We start from the raw sequence: 26,944 nt of genomic DNA on the forward strand, positions 1-26,944 counted from the left end.
AGACCTCACCAGTGGGAGCGTATGTTGCAGATATTAAGACATGTCCTTTTATACACTGAATAATACAACGATATACCCCGATTCAACATTTTGGAGTGTGCATCCAGCTGATGGGCGAAGGCTGGATTATGCTCACTTCGGGGTTGCCTTGGCTACATGCATGTGTCGTCTCCAGCATGTCATCAACGTGGAGAGCCGCCGTCGTACAGGTGAAATATTCGTGAGTACAGCTTAAAACACCAATCAAATAAATAAATCAACGTGGGGTGCCATTAACAGCAGTGTATATATAGGCATAACTATCTTTAAAGTTAAAGTTAGTACATGCATATGTCCTCATAGCTATAGTACTAATAAGCAAATATGTTAAATCATGTAACTCTGCTGCATAGCTGATGAAAATAAAAACTGTAACCAGTCCTGCTCGGCTGACTGAGGGTGTGGCACTTTGCTCCGCATCATTCTGAACGTTGGTAAGCGACCATTTTTAGGTGTGACTTGCGGCATATTGGTGAAAGACAAGTGGTCTCGAGCGAACGTCATGTAGCATCACACGAAAGAGCAACATCAATCGTCATATTACAACTTAGACTCCAAAAACAATCGGAGCAAGGTGAGGTTGGCCATTCCTTGCTCTGCCTGGTGTAACGGAGCGATTGAAAGGCAAAAAAAAGCACTAAACGAAGTAAAACTATTAGATAAAAAAAAAAACCCATCAAGCATTGTCCATGAAAGTAGTTCGACTTATTTTGAGGGGTTTAAACATCATAGTCTACTGTGGTCTGTAGTGTTCAGTTTGTTTAAAGATCCGTTCTACTCATGCTTTCATAGATCTATATCAAGCAGCCTGTATGAGTTATGTGGCAAAATCCTAATGTGACGTCACTGGTCCCAATATAGTTGAAAATGCCACTGTATATGTACTAGGTTCAAAAATTTCTTTAAAAATCAAACTGTATGTCTCATGTTTTTCATGTTATATATGACTTTCGTTAGCGTTTCCAGTGTCTTTAACGGGATACGCCTTATTCTCTCGGCTAGGGCCCATTCCCTGTGGTACAATGATCGCGTAGACCGAGTATAAAGAATTGGAATGAATGTAGATAATTTTTTGAGCAGTGAGGGTGTCACAGTCGTCAGGTATTATCTATGCATAACCCAATGTTTTTTTCCAACCTATTAGGTTGTGCGGCATCCGATGACAAAGCGGTCACATTGTGATTGGACATAATGCCATCTAATCAGCGAAACACATCCCAAGGTTAATGTTGGTAGTCTCTCCCCAGCCAACTGGCTGGGCTCTCAGCGGAGAACAATTGCAGACAGTGTGGCCAGTGTGGATCACGCAACGTACACATTCTCTTTGTCCCGATGGGCAATGCCATTGTGAGAGGTGATCTTGAGTAGACTTCGTTGAACCGATCGTACAATAAGTCCATGAATCTACAGACTCTGGTCACGCAGTTTTCTTGCAATATAGAATTTTTGCAGGGCTACGTATAGGATACGGATGCTAGGGTTTTTACTTTGTACTTACGGCAACGAGGAGACATTCTAATGTGTGTATACACTGTATATGTACTGTGTCGTCTTGTGATAGAGCGAATCTACGTCACCAAAGCGATACCAACACATAATTTTTATGGGAAAGTCACCAGACATGAAATCCCACCCAATCCTGTTGTACTGACAACGAGCCAACCTGTCCTGTTCTCTCGTTTTTTCTCAGCTTTGAGGATAAAAGCAAACAAGCCTCAGGTACCATGTTCAGAGGCATTGGCATGATCCGTCCTAGGTTTCATTTCAGACCTCTCGAGTACACTTTTCAAATTGGTAAATTCTGTTGCAGGAATTTGGATCAATTTTACTGTACTGATGTGAGAGACTTGTGAATATCTGTTGCTTGCCAAAGGCTAAATCCCTATCTGTTGAGTCAATGTGGTAGTAATTGTAGATATAAGCGGATTCGGTCTTGGCAAACTATAACAAAAATTGTTATAACACAACGGTATGTTTTTTGTTTGACTGTACGGGTTTTGGGTGAAAAGCCACAACGTCGAAATGAAAAAAAATGTATGCAAAGATTTTTAGTGTATGTATACATGCATATAAGTGGTAGAAATTGCCAGTTAAGGCGGAAGACCTTTATATGACGACCTCCAATAAAAAGGAAATAGAGAAAAATTAAAACAGTGATTTAGAATAGTAACAAACCAGGAATAGACGCTATTGGTAGTGATTTCAAAAAAATATCAAAAAAGTCCATTCAAACGTGAAAAACACTTTGTTATGCTTCTGATCTGTGCGAATTTACTGGTGGAAATCTTTTTTCCATGAGAACAGTTTTGGTCGACTTTTCCCCCTTCAATAAGCTCATTTCCACGCCGAGCCACGTTGAAATGCCTTCATGTCTGCGTTCTCGAGTCTTTTTTCGTAAACCAGCAGCCTTAAATTTACCCAGGATTTAGTTTACCTTAAGGCTTCAGGAGAAATTCAAAATTAACAAAGTTTTTTTCTTTCAGAAACAACGTTTTTACACCGTGCCATGAAGGTCAGGAAAGGTTGGTACAAAACTGTCTTGATCAGTCAGTTCCAAGCCTGAAGCATACTTCCGACCGGATTTACTTTGCTTCCATTCCTTTCAACCCACTCGGGAAAGATTTAAGAAGATTTCAAATAACTAGAACATAATTTCACTTTTTTTTCGTCTAGGAGCTCAGGATGTTTTCTTTCTGTAGGCGGTTTGTGTTATTTCTTCACGATGGAAACTATAACTCAATTCAAGATATTTATTTCGGTTTTTTACATCCCATAATCATATAAACGAAGCAATTAATTATTTATTGAAAAAAGGAACGGATATTAACAAGGGATTTTTCTGTATCAGATACATGATCTGTTATTGTCATTTTTGTCGAATTTTTTTTTCCCAATTGTTGGTATTGAATTCAGTGAAATATTTTACTAAACTGAATGTGTGAAATTGAAAGTGTGATCTCGTCATGTGCGACCAATCGAATAAAAATATGTCCAAGTGTACTTTATACGATTTGCACCTTTCCACTATAATACTAACTATGACACATGCGTTATCAAAGCAGAATGGCAGTTCGCCCTTGAAGGAAGGACTTTAATTAAACGATTGTTTTCTAATGATGGAAATCATGTACTACAGTCCAAAAAATATCAGTGTAAATAATCTCACACGGTTTAATGGTGTACGTCAACTTGCGCTTACTAATTGTTTTTTTCAAACAGATACCTTGCGTCACTTTCTCACTGGCCTACTTATACATGTACCACGCCAACTGAACACTTGTTTAGTGTTCCTGCTAAAATCTCAACTAGAATTCCTTGATATATCAGTGAGGAATTTTGCTTTCTCTTTTAACCTTTTCACATCCACTGAGAGTCGTGGGATGCATTTATCCTGGGCACTTCGTTACTTCACATATTTTCTTTCTGCCCTCTCTGCGGACCATGAGGGAGTACTGCACCAATGATATTTGTACAAGCGATTTTGCATGTAAGAAATTACGAAACGCCTCCTATCGATTGTAAAACAAATTCCGACGTCGAAAACAAAAAACGGCTGAGTAACTTGCTAGATAATGAATGTATCCAATATTTCCGATGTCCCACAACCCCTTCTCGTGACAACGTCATTTTCATTCCATTCCCGATGAAAGCAATTTTGACGTCACAGAAAGACTGAACATTTGCAACCAGTGTGCGAGACATCTGGTTCACCTTTTTTTCTAGAATACTACCTATGATTGGTTAATTGCGTGTTCTTGATTGACATTTTTGAAAGGGTTGTTAAGATTGGTAGATAATAGACCACTTCACTTAAAATATTATGTAAACGTCAATTTTTATGACAGAAGCTAAACTGCCAATAATAAGAAATCAATGGACATTTGAGGACATAAGCACACACATTAAATAGATGACAGCGATTCCCGCTGATACTAATTCTCTTTTCAAAACCGTTTGTGGTGAAAACCTATAAATATACGTTAATGACTGAGCGAATGTTATTTTCCGTGATCGAACGTTTATATTAGTGTGAAGGGTATTCATAAAACGTTGTTCTGTGTTTAACATATAGGAACATGACTGATGTGGTCGCAGGCTCGAATCCAGCTCTCTTAGAGTCTTTAATTCTACATTTTTACTGACATGTTTCGTTTACGATGACTGGTCTGATACTTGATCAGCCGACATTAAATATTATATAAATATGCTGAAATGTTTAGATGTAAGCGACATTGTCTAACGCACGCGTAAACGTAGTGGAAATACATCAAGTCCCATGTTCAACACCCCCAACGAGGATTTTCTGCTGGCTCTACGGTGTAACACAAACAGAAGTATGGTCAAAAATATTATTAATTGTAGAGACGCAATAGTGAATGCATTCGCTTTCAGATGCCTGTTGGAAGAAATAAGTCTATCAATTAGTTTTGTCTAAAATATTGCTTTCTTTGGAGTTCTTCTGAACATGGCACGGCGTAAAACACCTATCAAACAAATAAATCGTTTGAAATGGGTGATTGAAGAAAGTGCGTCTCAATTCAGAAATACAGGATTTCTGATTCCGCTACACAATGTACAGACCTGCTCTACTTTAAGGTCGCCAGATAATCTTCCGTACAACGAGGGTGCCAACACAAATCCACAGCCGTCAAGATTTATCCTTGTATAACCCAATAGTTTTTTCGGCACCAATAGGTTACACAGAATCTAACCCCAGAAGGCGGTCAAATTATGATCGGACTCAGTGTCATCTAATTAGAGCACCACAAAGGTTAGTGTTTTTAAACTCTACCCAGCCAATTTGCTGACCTCTCAGTTGTAGATGGTGTGTTCTCATTCAGAGTTTGAACACGCTACGTATATATTCGCCTTGTCCCATTGTGCATCGGTATTGTGCAGTGTCATCTCATTCTAGCTCTCTGGCAGAGGTCGTACATTAAGTCTATGAACCGTTTTCTTACCCTATAGTGGTTTTGCATGGCCTGGGTTTGATCCCGGATTGTCTGACTTGGAGTTTCCGTGGAAATTGTATGGAGGCGCATACTGATAAATTCCACTTTTGATTTTAGTAATTCCTTTTTTTTCAGAGGAATTTGACTCCAGAAAACAGCGCTAACTGTACGAGAATAATTTTATACTTATAGTTACATAACAGAACAGATTAAACTACTTCACAGGGTATTTGATTCAGCACTGGCGGCTGATACCCGCAACACAAGCACACGGGATGCAACACATACACGTTACAGAGCCCACGCAAATTATTGACTTATCAGTGTCTCTGTATACACGACAGGACGAAATGCCGCTAATGTGAGATGCTCCTGAATTGTTATTGCTTACGAAAGGTCACATTGATCAGATCTACCGAGTCACAACTAGGTAGTAATTGTAGGACTTCGAAATTAACAAGAAGTAATGAGAATGTAAAGATATTGTTAGACGTTTGGTTTCACAGCTTTCGGTAATAAATACACAACATTGAAATGTAGCGTGTATACAAAGTTTGTTGTATAAGTGATTTAAAATATGTCTTTATAATATAAAATATTATATTATAAGAGGCCGTATTTCATCGGTTACGTGTGACCATTTGCTAGCTATCACAATGTCGTCGCTGCTCTGGTTTTATTCCCTATGCTGTACGTCTTACATAACTTACACAAGAATTATACGCTGTGTGTATACTAATTTTACTTAGATTAATTTATAAGTCAATTGAAAGCTAAACCATAAAGACGACTCGTAACTATGTTACGTACAGCCTCTGTGTGAAGTAACTGGTGGCGTACTTTTGCCATGAAGGCAGCACTGGACGAATCTGCCTTCATCGGTAAGCTCATTTCCACGCCGAATCACACTGAAATTCCTTCGCGCCTGGTACGTGCCGAAAATATCTGCCGTGCCCAGTTGTTCTTCCATAAAACCTCAACTTTTTAACCAGGCACCAGTAACTGAAGGTAGCAGTAAAATTCAAAATTGAGCCTAATTTGGAATTTTCATTCAGATCTTGATTTTCACGAAACAATGTTCTTAGACGGTTCCATGAAGGTCACGAAAGATTTGCATTAAACTGGCCAGATCAGCGAGTCTCAAGCGTACCTCCGCCGGATGTACTTTGTTAGATCCCATAATCAGCTCACAAAGGCCACTGGAATCCTATTACTTAAAGAAGATCCGGATAACTTGAACACAATATCACTGTTTTTAGGTCTTTTGCGACTAACGATTTTGCAGTTCCGCAGGCAGTTTGGGTAGTTTTTGCATTATGCAAACTATAGTTCAATTGAAACATTATAATTTCAGCTTTGTTAATCCTTCCAATCAGATAAGTTACAGCAATTAATTATTTATTCAAAAAGTGAACGGAAATTATCAAGGGATTACACTGGAACCAACAAATGATCTGCAATTGTAATTGTTGAAATCTTTCTTTTTTCTCAAATCATTGTTATTAAATTTAGTGAAATATTTCATTCAGTAAATATGACGAATCGTCATAAACTGATATTATAACCGCGGTTACACGGTGCAGTGTGTCGTAAATACTCATAGCTGGCTACTAATGAAATGTGAATAGGCCCAACTGTGTAGTTTATCCGATTTGCTACTTTCGATTATAATCAAGTGGCACCTATGTTATTGCATCAGAATGACACTTTGTCTTTGAAGATGGTGCATGTATTTACTGGTTCGCTAGTTTATAGACCAATTTTGCTTCTGTAATCAACTTTGCAAAACGCTATCCTACCGCCATGGGATTCTGTTTTCACACCTATACCATACGTCACTCTCTCACCGACCGGGTTAATCGTACGAGGTCAACTGCGCATTTATCTAGAGTTCCTGTTAAAATCTCTACTAGGATTCCTTCTTCTGTCCCTGGGGAATTCTGCGTTCTCTTTTTACCTTGAATGGCCGCTTTAACAAAAAGGTACGTATCCATCAGTTACATTTAGCGCTGGGCACTTCGAGACAAGTTATGGAGTGATAATTGAACATTTAGCCTAATATCAATAATGGATAACTCATGAGACTCCCAATATATTCTCCTTTCCATCGGTTTTCAATACTATCAATTTTCTGTGTGTTTCCTATACGGATCATCCGTGAATGCTGTATCCATTTGATATTTGGCACATTTCGGAATTTGCGAAAAGCATGTAAAGAGCTATATTATGTCTTTTCAGGACTGCAAAATAAGTAGGGCGATTTCTGGCGTTTGAAAACAAACAAAACCCACGTTTAAAGTTAATGATGGTGTCTGAGTATAGTTTTTAAATAGTTGAATCATGGTACTTGTGCTGGATGTTGCATATTTTCTAATCCCGTGAGGTGACACTAGTGTGAAGGCGGACCTCAGACCCATTGTTATGTCAAAAACTAATTGTAGAGCAACGTCTACAATGTTACAATGTATCAGTTGGAAGAGTAACTATGCTCTGTCTTTAATGTGACGTCATAATGATGAGCTGGGAAAGGAACGATTGACGTCAATAAAATGGGGTCAAGGTCACGCTGTGGGTTGCTTGACAGGTGTCAGGAACAGGACTGGTAGACTCTAGTTAGCACGTAAGCTTCAGCGTTTTACGAGATAAACCAGATCCTCAGCGCTGAGAAAATAATGGAAAGTCAACACACACATTACATGGATGACAAACGTTAACGATGGACACTGGTCCCCTTTAGTGTCCATTGGCTCTGATCAAGATGAATTTATTGTGATGGCGGCATCGCCACGGATTGTCGCACACACGTAATTTCGTTCCATGAGGATCATTTGCCTTGCTAATGACTGGCTAACGGTCCACACGAGAGTTGCTATTAGTGAGTTAATGACACTGACATCAGTTCACAGGGATGCACTCGGTAAACACGCTTTTGTCTGTAATGGTTTCCAATTGGTCCACCAAAGCGTGTAATGAGGTTAAATGTAGGACCACGGGTGAAATGTTCCTTAAGAGTTAAAAATAGGTCAACGTACAGCTAATTCCAATCTTTTTGTCTGTGAATCCAGCATCAGAAGAATGTGTTTCTAACAATCGACGGCATTGTAAAACCATAGGTATTCAACGATAGTGTGCATATCTGTGCCACACATGTGAAAAAATTCATCTGTAATATACCAAATGTCTAATGGTTACTCCCGGTTTCTTTAACCAATTAAACTGACCGCTAGCGCAAGGGGAACATATTTTTGATGATAGCGTAACAGTAAAATAAAGTATAAGTTAACATCTCCATTGCATGATGTAAAGTTTTATTTAAACCGCTTCACGCCATGCTGTCGTAAATTTATACATCAAACACTCAAAAAAATTATCTGTTAATTTTAAGAGAAAGCTTGTTTGTCTGAGTGATGCAAGAATGTATTCTGTTATTCTACAACAATATTCTGTCATATTCTACATAACATACTGTTAGTCTAGTGGAAACTTTTTGTTGAATTAATAGAAAATGTGTTATATTTAACAGGATAATCTACTGCCATAACAGAATACATTCTAGCGCCACGAATAACTTATATAAGAATTATACTTGCAACTAGAAACAGACAAAAAATTTCCTGTTAAAATTAAGACTAATGTTTTGAGTGTACATGTGGAATGAACACAGCTGTCAAGGCACTGCCGTGGAAACACTGTAAACGAATGCCTTGGGCAAGCGGATGTCCGTCAAAACACTGTACCGAATGCCTTAGGCAAGTAAATGTCGGTGGAAACACTGTAGCGAAGGCCGTAGGCAAGCGAATGTCCATGGAGACGTAAGTCAGCATATTATTCCGGGATATGTTGATCTGTCTAAAGGAATCTGAGGAAAGAGCTGTCGTCTATAATTTCGCTAAAGTAAACATCGAGCGTTCCACACTATATAGGCTTAGACAATTTTCACGAGTTTTTCAGGGTGATATAGGCCACAGATTGGAGTGAAATATTGCAGTGTTTGAAGTTTATGGGAGTCGGTGGAATTTATTACGTAGAAATACACAGTTAAGCTGTAGTGAGAAGCGGCCATATTCATGCACGTCGTGCGACTTCACGGCATCATTAAAAACTGTTGATCTCTTCTCATTACAAAAGTTCGTCCCAATTTCTTACATTCTTTGATGGTGTAAGCTCAATGATGTTTTGGAAAATAATCTTGTCATCATTGACCTTGTGTCAGTTTCGACCTTTAGACACAGTGAAAACACCTACGTACTCTTATTTAAGACCACCAAACTGAAATCGATGAACATGATTTTCAAGCGCATTTTAAGACAGTGGACGACAATAGGCTCACAGCACTTTAAAATGGTCCGGCATTATTTTAGGTTTATCCTCCCATATTCTGTAGGTATTTCGGAATAATCATAGTGATCCAATATTAAATCTCCTTAGATCAATTATGATCAGAGTGGACTATTTGGTGCAAAACTGCTCTTCCATATATGGTGTTTATCAGAAACTGTGTATTATAGGCACAATTTCGTTACATTAGTTGTAATAAAATTAGTCTATTAATTTATGGTAAGACGAAGCTAGATCGAGAAAGTAATATCAGCTTGAACAATTAAGACCCACGACTTGTCTGACCGCCTATACATCTGCTACACGTATATGTACAACTCTATTATTGCACTGGAGAAAAAAACAGCAATTACGGCGCTGTGTGTGTTATTTTCACATCTGAGCCTTTCACAGAGCTAACGAAAGAGTTGCGTTGGCCGGACTTCATTCCTCACGCACATCCATCTAATGAAAAATGGTTAAATTATAATTAAGACCTAAAGGTTAGACAGAACAACCAGAGCAGCGACGACAGTGTGATAGTTGGTAAATAGTCACACGTAACTGGTGAAATATGCCTTCTTGTCAATTTTTGTCTCATTTAGGGCTTTCTTCCAATTGTTCATGTAAATTGTATCAAATTACACGCCCCCTAGCACCATGGCGTAAGCAGAATTAGGTAAAGAATGGAGTGATGTTAATTGCTATTTGTTAGTAGTCACTGGTCTAGAATTACTCAAAATGCTGTGTACTCATCAAATTTAACATACAATAACAATAAAACAATGCAAAACTTTGAGTAATGATTTCAACTGGGGAAATATTAAAGATATTAAATATTGCTAACACAGAACTTTAGAATCGGACATTCAGAACTAAACAAGAGCACAATTTCTCAAAATATGTATCAAAGTGTTGCGAATCAATATTTAAAGATCATTGGGCTATGCCACAAGACTATTCATTTGTGTATTTAATTTATCCACACATATATTTCAAAAGTTTTTAAATCTGATTGGCGTACATGTAAACGTATTTTTATTCTTTCCTTTGCATATTACCATATATATTTATTTCCAAAGCCATGCTACTTCCTATTTTATTTAAGCTAGCGATACGAAATTGCTTACGTATTGCCCACGCGGCCTTAAGAAATAATAATTTATTCATTAATGACCTGACTTCGTCACTATGTGAGGCGACCATATTTGTAGTGGAGAAATTCACTTATTTATTTGATAGGTGTTTGACGCCATACTCAAGAATAATTCCCTTATACGACGGTGGCCAGCATTATGGTGGGAGGAAACTGGCCGAGATTCTATCATTCCAGTTTGGTAAGGAAATTCCAGATGAAGTCTTTTCCCATACATACCAATGCCGAAAAGGAAAGTAAGTTCATTTCATTATTTATGACGTGCGTGTAAATTCGAGAGTTAATGCCATGAGTGCAAAAATGCCCTAGGTGGTATCTGTGCAGATCTTGCGGAATACTTTTGAACTCGTTAAACTAATGTTGGAGATAAGCCACTTTAGCATACTTCAATATTTTTTACCACTGCAGTCTACTTTAGCTCAAATAATACATCAGTTAACGGGTATCTGCGAAAAAAGGCATTAGTTTCGAAGAACGCTAGGCTCTCTGTCGTTGTCTAAAGTGTAAAATACAGTCTAGTACATGTGTGAATAAAACCGTCAGAAAAGCTTAGGACTGAACTTCATTCGAGATCACGCGCCTTTCAACAAGACACGGCTCGTGTATAGATGGGTGCCATCAGCGCAGTGATATCGCCCTAAATTTGGGGATAATTGTCGATAGAGGAGTATCAGATAGTTAATCAGTATTTTCAGATTCGTATCGTCTAAATCTATCAAATGGTATAAATCAAGCAATTACCTGCATCTGAATTAAGCAAAAACATCCAGGATAAAATTGAAACAATTTACTGACGTATAAGTTAATGAATAGTAAGTTATTCAACATGGCGGCGCCCACGAAAGATGGCATGAAAAGAGAGCTCACAGAAGTAATCGCGTATGCATAGGCAAGGGGTGACGTTTCTGTAGACTTAAAGGTACTCTCTTTATGATGACAACCGTGGCCGTAAGTCTACTCAACCTCTGCTGAAAAGCTTGAACATCTAGCATACGGTAACATAGCTATTTAGCATAATCCTGGCCGACCAATGAAAACGACTCTACTATCTTCTGGCGGGAAGTCGTAAACAGTAAATGACAGCTGACATGTGCAGACACCTATTTCTCTATATAGGACAATCATGGGAGACGATGGTTACGCAATTTGTTTAGCACAGCTAGTATCCACAGTGAATAATCGTTTTGTGACAGCTCAGAGGCGTGATTTGACGACGGAAAGTAAGACTTCTAAGGAGCTCCTGGACGCTTTCCACTTCGTCTTCCCTGACGTTGTTGTGGTAAAAATTGAGGGCCATGTCTGCATGCTATGTTCTGTGAGATTAAATAAATTAGAAAAGGCTCTCCGGAAAGAGGAAACCTGCCAACGAGAGAGGGGGGAATATTTGCAAGAATATAAAAGAGCCATGGGAAACGAACAAACAGAGAGTTGCTCGAATGGCCGTCGGAAGTCCAACTCCCCGCATTAAGAAGAGATTTAGAGCTATCGCTCACACGTCGGAGAAAGAAAACGTTTCAATCAGTTCTGCTGCAGTACAACCTGTTGTTGTAAGTTAGAGGAAGTTTTATTGCTTTAAATATAAACATGGGCCTCGTCTTCTCTGCTAATTTCCTCGCATTCGTTTTTCTTCGATCGACATCTTACTTTTGCCAGTTCTTGCTTGATGATGAGTATTAATGAAGGCACACCGCGACTTCAACCAATGAAAATTTGTAGTCTTTTCTCTCGTACCGAGCGTTCATTGGCTATTGGATACGAATGTGATAGGTATTTCGACAGACCGAAAACCGGTAGGTTAGGACTGTCTGGTTTAGAGAGACGAAGTTAAAGACAAAGTAGGTCACCGCTCTTCGTGCAGGATGTGAGAAAATAGATGTCATGGCAGTCTAATCGATTGGATATGATATAAGTGTTGTATATCCGCTTATGCCTTGAGACATCCGGCAACGAGAACACAGTGAAGAACTCAAGATAGCTATTGTTGTATCCCTGTGTAAATATATTTAAATTGCCATGGTTCCTCCTGTGCACGGAAGGAGATGTAAGTAATACCCACGGACGCCTGTAAATAGCGCACTTTTCAACAGTTCGGTACGTTCGCCATCGCGTGCAGTTGTTTTACATAAGGCGAAAGATCAGATGTCGTAATGCACGAGCCTCGCTTTCGACGACGCCGTTGTAAAAAGATTGCCGCCGCCCAAGTCTATTAGAGGTAATCTCAACGAAGGAAGTAGTTACATCTCTATTTTAGAATGGACTGAACTTACCTCTTATTGCCTTATAGCCCTTTATGGCCAAGATCCGGAAAACGTCACAGTGCAAGAAAGTTTACTCTAAGAAGGTCAAACCTTGCTAAAGCCAGAAATGAAACGTACTTCCACTTATCATATCGACGTCAATATATCAGATTCCTTGTAGCTAATTACATATTACCGATGTCATAAACGACTGAAAGCCGAAATCTAAAACGTCTAAAACATCCCGCCATTTGTCCACAATAATTGGCTCTTTAGGTATAAACCAACGACACTCAAAACGAGTCAATAGCAGTTATTCCCAAGAGGTAAACATAAACACATTGTGGAGCTCCGGTATCATGTAAGGAAGAGGCAGTGATTTGGGATACCTGCAGGCATGAATTACAAATCAAACGTCAGACCCAAATTCGTTTTGTAATTCTAAGCTGTATAACGCTTGCCAATGATACATGTAAACTGAAGTGATAGGTTAATTTTCTGTAGGGAATACTCCACATAGCACGATATGCGTCCCTTAAGGTGTCGTGCGGTAGACAAACAAAAGTCATTTGCTGTCTCCTCGATGTCCTGGTGGTTAACCTATGAGCCTTTCCACAATGCGATCGCCGTGAGTTCAAGTCCAGCCCATTCCGGTCGTCCGTGGTAATAACCTACGGATGATCGTTGGTGTCTTCCTCCGACCATAATGTAGGCCTACGTCGAATAAAATGAAATATTCTTTTGTTCGACGTACATCAAACGTTTAAATAGTTCTGCTATAGTAAATTAATTATTAACAAGAACTGTGTATGATTGCATTTATTTATTTCTTTATTTATTCCATTGGTGACTACATGAGCAGATATTGTTGAGAACGGCGATCTTGCCAACATCTGTGCAGATCTCAGTGTTACCTTGTATTTTCCATGCCGTTGCATTTATCAAAGAAATTGCCCTGCTCTTCCACAGATTTTCTGTGTGCACCCAGCATTATTTCAAGAATTACCAACTCGTGACAATTTACCTGATGAACATTTGCCTTCAGAAAATAACATAACCACATAACAAATCTTACAATTCTAGCCCACAACTGACTTTCCATCTTCATATTTTCAATACATGTCTTCAGCAGAAACCTCAATAACAAATCAATGGAAAAAAGATTTGATTTATGCCAAAGGTTTATGACTGTAGGGTAGCCCTTGCCAAGCAGTGTAATGAAATTACGCGGGGATGTCTGGAAACATGGCCGTAGAAACCTTCGTGATTTTCGAGAACTCCCGAGAAGATTGTTTCAGAGACAAATTAACAATCTATGCGTCCAAACAGACATTCGTATACCAACCGTCAACCAATAAGGGCGTTCCAGGTCAATAATCGCAAGGCAAATTCCAATAAGGACGTATAAAACAAACCACAAAAGAACTAAGAAAGTATATGAAAAGAACAGAATCACGTAAAAAAAGCATTCAGCTGTTTTCAATGACATTGGAAAGACGAAAGGCGACTGAGTGAAATCAGTATTCAAATCGTGTACCATGCAACAATAGAAGTTGTTGATAGCAAAGTATGTATATTTGTTGCACTTTGTTTGCGGCTGTTGACATATCCAACGTGGTGATCTGACACAACACGATGAATGTACGGCCCCCAACCACACACACCAATGAGTTTTTTCTTTAATATTTTTTGCATACGTGTATTTCTTTCCGTCGTCAACAGTTGAACGTTTATGCATGTAGAGAACGCTTGCTGAATGAACCAACCTTTGCTAAAAGGTTGAATCCTGTTATTATGACACTACGTTATGTCTGTTCGATGACGGTTTAGCGCAAGGATGGCTGAACCCTTACCGACACAGTCTAAGTCATGACCATTATATCAATGACTATCAACGGTGGACAAGAAAGGTACCACGACGGCGTTATTTCAGCAGCCAGATAATGTGCTGTTGACAGAAATGTTATTTTTGTGTTTATTGTACGCACAGGTAATTTGTTTTGTCGCTATGTGTCATTATGTAAATTACAAAGTATTAAATAGACAAATGTCAAATAAACGCACCAACATAGCTAAAACCTAATGTTAAAATTTCAAAAGAAGTGAATAGTTCATTATTTATATAGGGGCCTGCGTGTCCTTGTTGTTAGCAAGATAGCGTCGTGCAGTGAGTTTCTCACCAAGGCGGTCTTTGTGAGTTCAAACCCCTGTGACTTCCTCTCCGGTCGCACATGGTACGTTCTGGCTGTGGGTTTCATCCGGGCTCTGTCCCTTTTCCACAAACCATAATGCTGGCCTCCGTCGACTAAGCTAAATATGTCGTAAAGTAAATAAATTTCTATTTAATTATTTATTTCATTTGTGTTTACCATACTCAAGTATATTTCACTTATACCACGGCGGCCAGCATTATGGTGGGAGGAAATTAATTAATCAATTTATTCGATTGGACGGATTTGGATACTTTTATGACTGGAAGATATCCGAGTATCTCGAGTCAACCACCGACTGTTGGCAATTTACAGGCAAATTGTCTTCGTGTGACGGACAGACTTGAAATTCATATTGGTGGAATGATTCATCGACGTTAACTCAAGGATTTTTTCATTATAAGCTGCTGTAGAGGTGGAGAGGTCGGGCAAACCACTGACTGTTGTCAAGTTATCAAGGAAATTTAACACGTGTGAAATACACATATTGCTTATCACATACTGATTTTTTTTTTTGATTGGTGTTTTACGCCGTACTAAAGAATATTTCACTTATACGACGGCAGCCAGCATTACGGTGGGTGGAAACCGGGCACAGCCCGGGGGAAACCCACGGCCATCCGCGACGGCCCGAGAGGAAGCCAGCATGAGCTGGACTTGAACTCAGAGCGACCGCATTGGTGAGAGACTCCTGGGTTTTTACGCTGCGCTAGCACGCTAACCAACTGAGCCACGGAGGCCCCATCACATACTGACGAAAGCCTAATATTAGCTTGCCTTTCAAATGCAAGTGCACACTAGCTGGTGGCGTCGACCCCGGCCTTCGACAAGGAGTGTATTGTGTAGTCCCCTGCTGTCAATGTTCTGGAGTTCTGGCTGGCGAACTTTCGCTGAAAACACCTTGCCTTTTCAACAATATCACGTTCCTTGCCACAAATCGGTCGTTTACCCCCTCACCCAGGGTTTCTCCTCTTATAAAACTTGCCGTCAACGTGTATGTGAACATATTAAGTATGCAGTTAAAAAAAGTAGTGTTTCACATCTACAAAGAATGAATTGATCTGTTGAACTGAAATCTTTTTATCTTCTCCACAGTGTGAGAACAACCTTTTGCAGTCTAAGACTAAATTGTTTTTTTTTGTGTGTTGAAATCGTCGTAAGCATTAAATGCAGAACACTGGCGATGCCAAGGGCTATTGTTAATGTTACTTTGTGTTCTATACGGAGACATTTAGCCGGGAGATTTCCCTAAGGTCTAATGACGCACATTGAAAGCTGTTGTTCTAGTTAGGTCGATCTTATTGAGACAGCTGATTGTTAATACGGAGCACATTCTGTGGAATCTAGGAATGCATTGTAGCAAAAGTCTGGAACCTGTCATCTAGCTTGGCCTCACCTTTCATAAGTCATTCCCAACTGTCTTTCCGCACACTATCGCACTCATCGGTTTCTTGTGATAACAGAGCATATATTTTAGAGCCGTTAGGATAACAGAGACCTTTTTCTGTTACCTTGGGCCTTGCTTTATCCGATTTCTTCAAAAGACCACATCTGGTTTGTAACTCCGCATTTTTCTGTGGAACATAACTTGCTTCTATAATTTTTGTAAATATATTTCATTTTATGGATAGCAGCAGGAGTTTGCGTCAACAGAGATGGACGTTCTGGGTCATTAATCGCAAAGGCAATTCCCAACACAGCGTTAAACACAAACCACTAAAGAACAAAGAATGTATATAAAGTACAAAAATAGGACGGAATCCCACAAAGAGAAGCAATCAATAATTTTCAATGATGTCGGGAAAACGCAAGGTGTGTTCTAGGTGACTGAGTGAGATCAGCATTCAACGGATGGAGACTTCCATTCTGGGCTACATGTTACATGCATGTGGACTTGGCAGAGTAGCTTGCCTAAAGCCCGTACCTCTTCCGTACGTTTACAGACAGAGCACTGAATACAAACACCGCTGATGACTACTGTAGCTTCAGATGTAGATCTTGCAATGAACTTGTTAGCTAAATCATGATTGACATAAGTCTGCTTCTTGTCAGTTTTATTTCCTCATCTGAAAACTCCCAGCTGAATTTTTCGCTCCAGAATATACTTTAGGCAGTGTCTGATACTCAATCGATGAACAGCCCATGGGTATATTACGACTGATATGCAATATTCTCATTGGTTCTCAAAATACAGATCCTGTAGTTGTTTGATGTGAACGCTCCCATGAATCGATCGACTAGAGAAGCGTATTCAAAAGAAAAAAATTAATATGTATATTTTTGAAAAGCGGAAAAGAGTAAAAACTAGTGTAAAATGTATATGAACGTTAGCAGTAATGTTTTCTATCACTGGTATACTCAGAGATAATTTCAGTAGAAAGGGCACGTACCGCTACATTCGATTTACATCGCTGCCGCCACTAGACAAGCTTGATCTTTGGAGCCTGTGTGACGCACATACATACATGTTTGTTTGCTAAAACTTAGCCTCATCACTGATGTCCTCGTGCTTAACTATTTAATCAGCATTCATCAATAAATTTATGGAAGTTTTATTACAAAAAAAGGTTGAGACAAGCTGTTTATGACGTTAAGCCAACGCAGAGGAATACGGTATCATTCTTGGAATCCCTTTCTGCTTGGCCGTATAACTATTAAGCGGCAGAGAAATCAGTCACGACGCTACATTAAAATAGCAATTAATTTGTTTTGTTTTAATGAGTGGAATTTAAAGAATAATTAACAATGCCAAGATTAAATAACACACAGGGCAAAGTGCCCATCATTTCTGTAAGGATTTATCGCTAGAATGAAAACATCCCTGTTATATAACCACTGATCAATAAAAGTGTAGCCTTTAGAATGCATTACTCTCTGGTTCCTCCCTCCTGACATAAAACAGTCCGGAAATAGAACGGTGTGGCCTTCACGGAAATTGAATAAGATCGGATTTTATGTTTTTACTCCCCAGATGCCTTTTCAACGCATCTGCGGAACTTGACTGTGTTATCTGAGGATGCTGTGCCTTAAGTGTTAGACAAGATTAAAACCCAGGTCCAGTAATGGTGAGAGAGCCACATAAAAATCAGATTGGGTGCTATACCTTACGGCCTGTATAGGGTCGTCTTGACACCGCGTCTGTTGTCTGGTATGGCTAACACACACAGCTACGTTCACAATCAACATGGTACACCGCTTCGCTGACCGATCGAAAATGAACTTTTAATGGTCCATCCGAATCCTATATCTGGTGATCTGTTGTTCCAAATGGTCATTTGTAAAATTATCTCCATTTATCTATTAATTACCGTTTTGCAAGTACCCGAAGCATATAACGTTTAAGATTTGGAAAAAACGAAAGCAGTATTCAAATCATGTATTATGTTACAATACAAGTTGTGGATAAAAAATTATGTATCTCAGTTGCGCTTTAATTGGAACTGTTCATATATTCAACGTGGCGATCTAATTCAAGATGAGCAATATACTGCCCCTTGGGTTGGGTTAAGCGGGATTAGACACAATCAAGTCTATATTTACTTACAAGAGAATTATACCCGTTGTAAAACTTAAGAAACTTGGAGTAGTCGTTCGATGGAATAACCTTGTTACACTAGTCTTTGCGGGTTGTGACGTTGATTGAAATGGTCACACAACAGGCAAGATCTAACCATTGCTACAAGGCGAGTTTTGTTCACTCCATATGCAGGACTCTTTGGTATATTGTTAGGAAGGTACTAGTACGTATGATAAGATATTATGACACAGTCATGTAAAGACAGACTGTCGACAATTTTCCAGGATGCCACCAAGAGGCGATGAAATGTTTCTCACCAATGCGGTCACTGTTAGTGAGTCCAGCACATGTTGCCTTCCTGTTCCTTCGTACGTGGGAAGATGAGAGACCACTAAACCCTCTGCTATAGATGTATGTTTACTTATTTATTCATTTGATGTTTTGCCAGTTAATTTTACTTTATGAAACTTTTACGCGACCATTTATTGCTGATGTCGAAGAAAATAAAACGGGTTAGAGATAACGTACATACGATCGATCAAATGCTGATGTCAATTTTAATGTCCCCTTCCATTCATCCCAATTATAATGGCAGTTTTGCCATATGGGCATGTCAGTTGTTCACAGGTTGTGCTGAGTAAAACTGTTTGATCCTACGTGGTCTGGTACAAAAATAACATAAACTTCTATGGGATTTGTTGTAATTAACAGGTTAAGATATACAGACTAATACAATGCCCAGGCTCCTTCGCCTTGTCTGCTGAGTTTCAAGCAAGTTCAACAAACTTCATGTCATGTCATTCGTGTTATTCCTGACTTAGGTTTCTGGCACCGGGACTTCAAGCACTAATTAATATAATAAAAGACGTATAGCGTAGAGAGAAACCCAGAGTAGCGACGACAGTGTGGTAGCTGGTATATGGTCAAACGTAACTGGTGAAATACGGCCTCTTGTCAGTTTACCTGAGTTAGAGTTTTATTGCAACTGTTCATGTATATGCTTAAATAATAGAAAATTACACGCCCCATAGCCACATGGCTTAACGGGAATCAGGTTAAAAAATTGCAGTGATGTTAATTGCAATTTTTTAGACGTCACTAGTCAAGAGTTACTCAAAATGTTGTGTTGTCATCACATTTAAAGGAGAAGAAAATTTAAATACCAATTAAATGAAAACAGTATGCATTTCCTCGCAGGTGCATCCCATAAAAAATTCTAATATGTACCTCAAGTTAATAAATTACAAATATAGTCACCGCTAAAATCCGCTTTGGGCAATTCCATTTTGCCCAAGAACTAGTCCTGAAGTCTTGTGTGTTAGAAGGAGAATTGCCGTTGGAAACCGCCGAAGTGCAGTTCATGCATTTTCGGCAGAACTCTTCTTCCCAGAAGGTAGCGAACTGTACAGTTCGTTTTCCGCTTAACGATCGGGAAACCGGAATGTTAAACGTAGGTTCCGAGTTTACACGAACATGCCGGCAGTTTTAACTGACTCTCATTGGCTGAGAGGCAGCACACCACCAGCATAAATTACAGGGTGTTAAAGATGGAGGACGCGATGGACTCGCGATGCCGTTTTCAGGATTTACGTGTGTGGCGAGGAAAAATCGCAAAATTATGCATCAGGCACCACCAGGTAGAAAAAATGTGCTCTTTTCAGCCTATAGTGTTTTAATGCTTTCTTCTCCTTTAACATGCAGTCACATTAAGACAGTTTAGAGCAGGGTCTCACTATTGAGCTTGATGGTAAAAAAGAAAGGCATGAGACTTCTTGTTACCCTTGTCCGCCTACAACCCGGAGGGATGGTCTTTAAACATCATTATTGGTTGACGGCTGGTATACGAATGCTTGTTTCGACGCATACATGTAAAAACTGCCTAGGACAGAGGAAGATCTGTGTCATCGAGAACATTTGTTCACCTCTCTGTGGCCTTCTGGCGTTGTTTTTGTACCACCATGGATAACATCTGGAGTGTAGGCATCGCGAGAAGTGAAGGTGTCCATCCGTTGTAAGGCAATCAATTATTTAATTTTGTAAAACGACCTGGTACAGTTATGCGGAGACGGCTGCCCAGTAATAACTCGCCAAAACTGCACTCTCGATCAAAAACACCAATTACTTGTTCAATCGAGGCACTATGTTTTTAATTTACAGTATGAAGATCAACTTTCACCAGAAAAAACATTTTTACTAAAACTTTCAAGTACGCATTTATACGTGCTGTCAAAGTCTGGTTTTGGTTAACGTTTGTCTTCATGTGTAAAACATAGACTTCATAATGTCATCAATTTTGTCATATTTTAATAAGTTTAAAATCCGTAATACTGTCTTAGTCAGTCAGGCATCCTTCATAGAACAGTGAGGGCCTCCGTGGCTCGGTCGGTTAGCGCGCTAGCGCAGCGTAATGACCCAGGAGCCTCTCACCAATGCGGTCGCTGTGAGTTCAAGTCCAGCTCATGCTGGCTTCCTCTCCGGCCGTAAGTGGGAAGGTCTTTCAGCAACCTGCGGATGGTCGTGGGTTTCCCCCGGTCTTTGCCCTGTTTCCTCCCACCATAATGCTGGCCGCCGTCGTATAAGTGAAATGTTCTTGAGTACGGCGTAAAACACCAATCAAATAAATAAAAAATAACATAGAACAGCGAACTAACGAACTCATTGTGGAGAACATATAGCATCTCAAAGTACAGTTCGAATCTTTATGGTTTCATTTATTTATTAATTTATTTTGAGAAGTATACTTTTGTGTGAGTAAAGATATAGGCCGTCTTGCATTAAATAAGTGTTGTCATGAGTGAGTGAGAGAGTGCTTGAGGGTTTAACGTCGTACTTAATAATTGTTCAGTCATATGACGATGATGGAATCCTTAGAGTGCATGTAATGTGCCTTTTTGTTGCAGGAAGGATTTCCACAGGACAATAAGAGTAAAACAGAACTGAAAATGGAAGAACCCTTACGAGTGTGCCATCAGCTGTCAATCACAGCTATGGTCAATTTCGCTTGTTTAGGTACACAGTTTCTTGCACTGGGAGCGATTTCCCGCCTTACCATACCAAGTCCTTTGTGTTTAGCTTATTGATGAACTATCTTGGAGATAGTATGACGAAAACATTGGGCCTTTCTGAAAATGTGTTGGTAGTTTCTCTTTGCTCTAATCCGTCATAATATCTTATTTTACCTACTTGTTCTTTACTGGTTTGTGTTGAACATGCTTTTGGAAAGTGATCATGAGATTATTGATTAAGAATGGTATACTCAGCTGAAGATCGGTATACGAACGCTTATACAATTGATTTAATTTCATATCTAATTAGTACGAAAGCTAGGCAGAAAATGCATTGCTTTTCTCCCTGCCGGAGCTAATCGTTTCCAGGGAAAGTAATACACTGGCTCTCTACATGAAGCTTTCAGTCCAATCATCAGTTATAAGTACGAGACCAAGAAGCTCACGGAATCGTCCACATCAGGTCTTAGGGCTGAATATTACATTACAACCTACTTAAATGATATCTCGGTATATTATAACTCGTTGCTTTCTCCCGAGAACGTGTCAGTATTATAAATCAATAACCCTGATGGATACCATCACCGTGTTGATATACAATCACATCTCCTGACTAGGTTATCTACGATGGTATTCCCTTGATCATATACCCAGTTACTGGCCGAATGCCCAGGCCATTGGTGAAAATATGTCTCTAGTAGGGTCAGTTTGACTGGTATAATTAATTCCGCCAGAAGTAGAAACGTCTGGGCTGACCGACGTGATCTACAATAATCGCGCTCGGCGTGAAGGTTCATCATTTGGAATGCTGGGTTTATCAGTCATTCCGAAGTGGGGTTGTTTTACGGCGTTGATTAATTATTGGCAAGCTTTTGCTAATTTGTATCTTAATAAAGACTGAATCAAACCCAAACGACAGCAGTCCACATTGATGTGTGGGTGGGTGTCAGCTTGCTCGACCGAGGAGCCTTTAATCAATGCGGTCGGTGTGAGTTCAAAACCAGCTCATACGGGCTTCCGTCTTGGTCATTCGTGTCAAGGCCTGTTAATGAAGTGCGGAAGGCCGTGAATTACCCACCTGCTCTGTGAAATTTCCTCCCACCATAATGCTGGCCACTGCCGCTTGATAGATTGACTACGGCGTAAAATAAAAAACAAACAAATAAATCATATCTGTTTTGGACTAAGCGGATCTTATACTAGTAAATTTTAAAACTGCACTTAATTATGTGCCGTGTTTGCTTGTTCTCTGCTTTGCTAATTTACCTCAGCTGGGTTTTTATTGTAACTGTTATATAAAAGTTTAAATAGCAGCAAAATTTACGCCACCATCGCTTCAGCAGAATTAAAGGTGAAGAAAACTTAAAAAGGACACCAAAATCAGGTGAAAGAGCGTGAAAACTTCTCAGCAGATTTGACCTTTAGTATATTTTTCGATTGTTTGTTTCATGAAAAAGGTACCCGAAAATATTTTGGTATAGTGGGTATATGGAACCACCTTTTGGTATTTATCGTAGCTGCATATCAATGTTCTAAATGAAAAGGGAATGCATGTCTAATAAATATATTTGAATGTAAATATGTCTATATCCAAACACATCTGAATATGACAATATTTATGAACATATTCAAGATATAAATATGATCAAAATCCAGGTTGAACGCATTTGTCAGCCAAATAGAGCAAATTCTAGTGCAAATATATTTATTAAACATGTGTTACATACTAAATTATAACATTATTACATAAAGACTATATACTTCAAATGTTGGTTCCAAATGCCCACCGTATAAAAAGTACTTTCAAGGGTCTTTTTGTCTTATAAAACTCGAAAAAAGTATGGAAGATCACATTTACAACTAACTCTTTGCACTCTGTCATCTGCACTTTATGTAATATTTACGTTGTCTCCACCTTTAGGTGTAAAAGGGGCCTCCGTGGCTCAGTTGGTTAGCGCGCTAGCGCAGCGTAATGACCCAGGAGTCTCTCACCAATGCGGTCGCTCTGAGCTCATGCTGGCTTCCTCTCCGGTCGTACGTGGGAAGGTCTGACAGCAACCTGCGGATGGTCGTGGGTTTCCCCCGGGCTCTGCCTGGTTTCCTCCCACCATAATGCTGGCCGCCGTCGTATAAGTGAAATATTCTTGAGTACGGCGTAAAACACCAATCAAATAAATAAATAAAATAAATTTAAGTGTAAAAAGGAATACAGTGATGTTAACTGCACTTTATTACACGTCACTGGTGTAGAATCACTCAAAATGCTGTGTTGTCATCCAATTTAATAAACAAATGACATGAAAACAATACAACAGAACAAGCCCAAGATCATACCGAGGTATAGTTACATTAGATTTGTACGGTATCTGGTTTTTGTCTATTTTAAATTGCTGGTCAACGTTGCAAGGTGACGCGGTACTTTGATGACATCGACAATTTCTATTCCCCGATTGGCTACGGTTAACAACGCTCATGTGAGCGTTTGTGTAGTCTAATTGGTCGTCTACGAATATGGTGTACATAATTGTACGTCACAAGTAGGGGAAATTTGTTAGTAACGCACCAAAAATCGGTGTTTTTTCTCGGACACCTCGATTTCCTTTATCCATGAAACTTACAATCTGCGTTTATTTATTTATTTATTTATTTGATTGGTGTTTTACGCCGTACTCGAGAAAATTTCACTTATTCACAGCATTATGGTAGGTGGAAACCGGGCAGAGCCCGGGGGAAACCCACGACCATCCGCAGGTTGCTGCCAGACACTCCCACGTACGGCCAGAGAGGAAGCCATCATGAGCTCAATCTGCGTCTAAGTAAACAACTGTTGCATATGGCATTAAATACCAAGCAAATAAATAAACTAAGATTTGTCATATTTTATGACAGCGTTGGAGATAAAGGTAAATAATTCGGTTGTGCTGTATTACATGAACTTGAACCAGGCAGAATGGACAGGACAGGGGTGGAAAAACATGACTGAATGAAAAGACCGCAGCGTGACTTTTCACATTACACACCAAAACATTGTACAACTTCATAAATAGAAATTAAATAACAAAAACATTTAAATGTTGGCATAAAAATGAAAGAAATCGAATTCGTACCCTGAAATTATACTCACTGCCTTTGGTTTACAGCTGGGTTTTTTTGGAGGGGCTTTGTGAGCTCACTGAGACTGTCACCCTTGGACCAATGCATGGGATTGCGTGTTCGAGTCTAGCTCGAAGCGGTTTTGCTGCAGGATGGCAAGGAGGTTTGATGGAGTTCCTAACTCATGTAAATCACGGCTGCGGATTGGTTGGTGCACATCAGTCAAGGTGGCAGTCATTGGTCAAACAACATCATAAACATGCTGGGAAATTTTCGTGTTTTTTGTGCGTATAAATGGCTACACTCATGTAAAAAAGTTTAATCGTTGGCAGATAGTGCTAGTTGCCGTTTTTATGTAACCTCCCACCACGCCCTTGGTCCTTTAAAAATCAAATTGCGCCATGGATGGGGTGATTATTTTAGAAGGGATGTATATTTTTTGATTACATGACTGCAAAATGTGTCTTTAAATGCTAATAACTGGCTTCATCTGTATACTGTACTTGCGTGTACTATATAATATGTCATGTGTCTGACTACTGATACATACATGTATTGCTAGTGTTTATGGGGCCTGTGCCCCAAACTGGCTTAGTTTTAATATGTTTTAGTAGTGTAGTTTTTAATAAATTTTTTGTGCAATTAAAATTTATTATTTACCAATCTGAATTCGTGTTTTGTCACTTAACGACAAGGGACGGAGGTATACTACTGGTCCACCAATGAACCCTACATGCGTGAAAAGTTAATTTCAGTACGGCGTTAACGTCCATCGTATTAAATAAGAAAATATAAATGTTTCAAGATATTTATACATTTATTTGATTGATGTTTTACGCCGTACTCAAAAATATTCCACTTATACGACGGCGGCCAACATTAGGGTGGTAGGAAACCGGGTAAAGTCCGAGGGAAACCCAAGTCCATCCGCAGGTTGTTCAAGATATTTAATGTGCAACATATTATTATATGCTTGAAAACAGACTCTCTAAAGAGCTATATACCCAAATGGACGCTCAGAGTGAATAATCGTTCGGCCAGTTTCCAAATCAATGCTCAACACTAAAGAACTAAGAAAGTATATAAAGTACAACATTTGGACGGTTTCACGCAAAGAGACTCACGTAACATATTCAGTCATGATGCGAAGACATATAATCTTTTTTTAGGCGAATAAATTAAATCCTTATCCGAATCGATTACCTGGTTTATAAGTAGTGGATAATCGAAATACAGGCCCGTCATATTGACTAACCGATATATTAACTTAGCCACTATATAGCACTGTATGCATAGTAAAAAAAAAAAGCAACTTTCTTGAAATGGGACAGTAATAATAAATTGCATCGCCAGTCGGTTTTATATCCTTAAGTTAAGAGAATTTGTTCTAGCAATATCAATTTTACATGACAATAATCAACAACACTACAGAATTAACCATAGCGGGTAGAGAGGAAAAGTATACCCGCCGTAAAACAATCCCTGTAGCAGTTTTCTGAGAGCAACACCGGAAATCATTAAAAGTTACAGCGTGCTCATAATGAAAGGCTTTTGGGCCACTGAATCTGTTAATGATAACGATGGTGACCCAAGACCCATGTGGATCAACTGAATCGCCAGGAAACGACCGTAAATGGTGATTATCTTTGATGTTAACGATCACCAGATAGAATGGACTGCTATTTCAGATCCTGACTCCTGTCATTAAGTCATTTTTAACGGATGTCAATATAAAAAACATCCAGGGTTAGCGATTATCAAATTTCTTTAACAAAGGAGAGAAATCTTACTGATTGTCACCCATATTATTACGGTAACGATTACAACACTTAAGCCAAAATATTAAATAAAATTTGGGCTGCAGTAGATTTGGTAATAATAATTACCTAGATTACATGTCTATGTTCATCGACCTGCCCGGATACCTCAGTAGGTAGAGCGTCCGCTTCGTGGGCGGTAGATCTTAAAAGAGGAAGTTGTAACTTGCAGTTCAGCGTTAACGGGACAGTACGACTGGTTGACCCGTATTAGTATATTGGCTCGGGTAGCGCGGCTTACTTGCCTACAGTAAGTCGTCTCCGTGAAGCAGCACTAGATAAAAGAGCGGTGGAAATTTATCCTGCAACAAGACACTCTAAGGGCTCCTTCGTCATCATATGACGTTATACCCAAGGGTTCACTCACTCGCATTCCATGAACATCGTACGTCACCTTTATTACAGATGTTCATGGATCAATGCTTTTGCATTAAGAAGATTGCATGACATGGAATAAGGTAATAAAGCTGTGAAAAGTATATGCACATCATGTGGTGCGGTATTTGCTGTCGGCATGTAACGTCAAGGAATTAAACTCGAAAAGATTTCCCCATGTACAATATGAGATATTGTTTCCTGAACACATCCGTTACTAGCAGTT

This window comes from Liolophura sinensis, chromosome 12 (assembly GCF_032854445.1).
Source record: "Liolophura sinensis isolate JHLJ2023 chromosome 12, CUHK_Ljap_v2, whole genome shotgun sequence".
Classification (NCBI taxonomy): domain Eukaryota; kingdom Metazoa; phylum Mollusca; class Polyplacophora; order Chitonida; family Chitonidae; genus Liolophura; species Liolophura sinensis.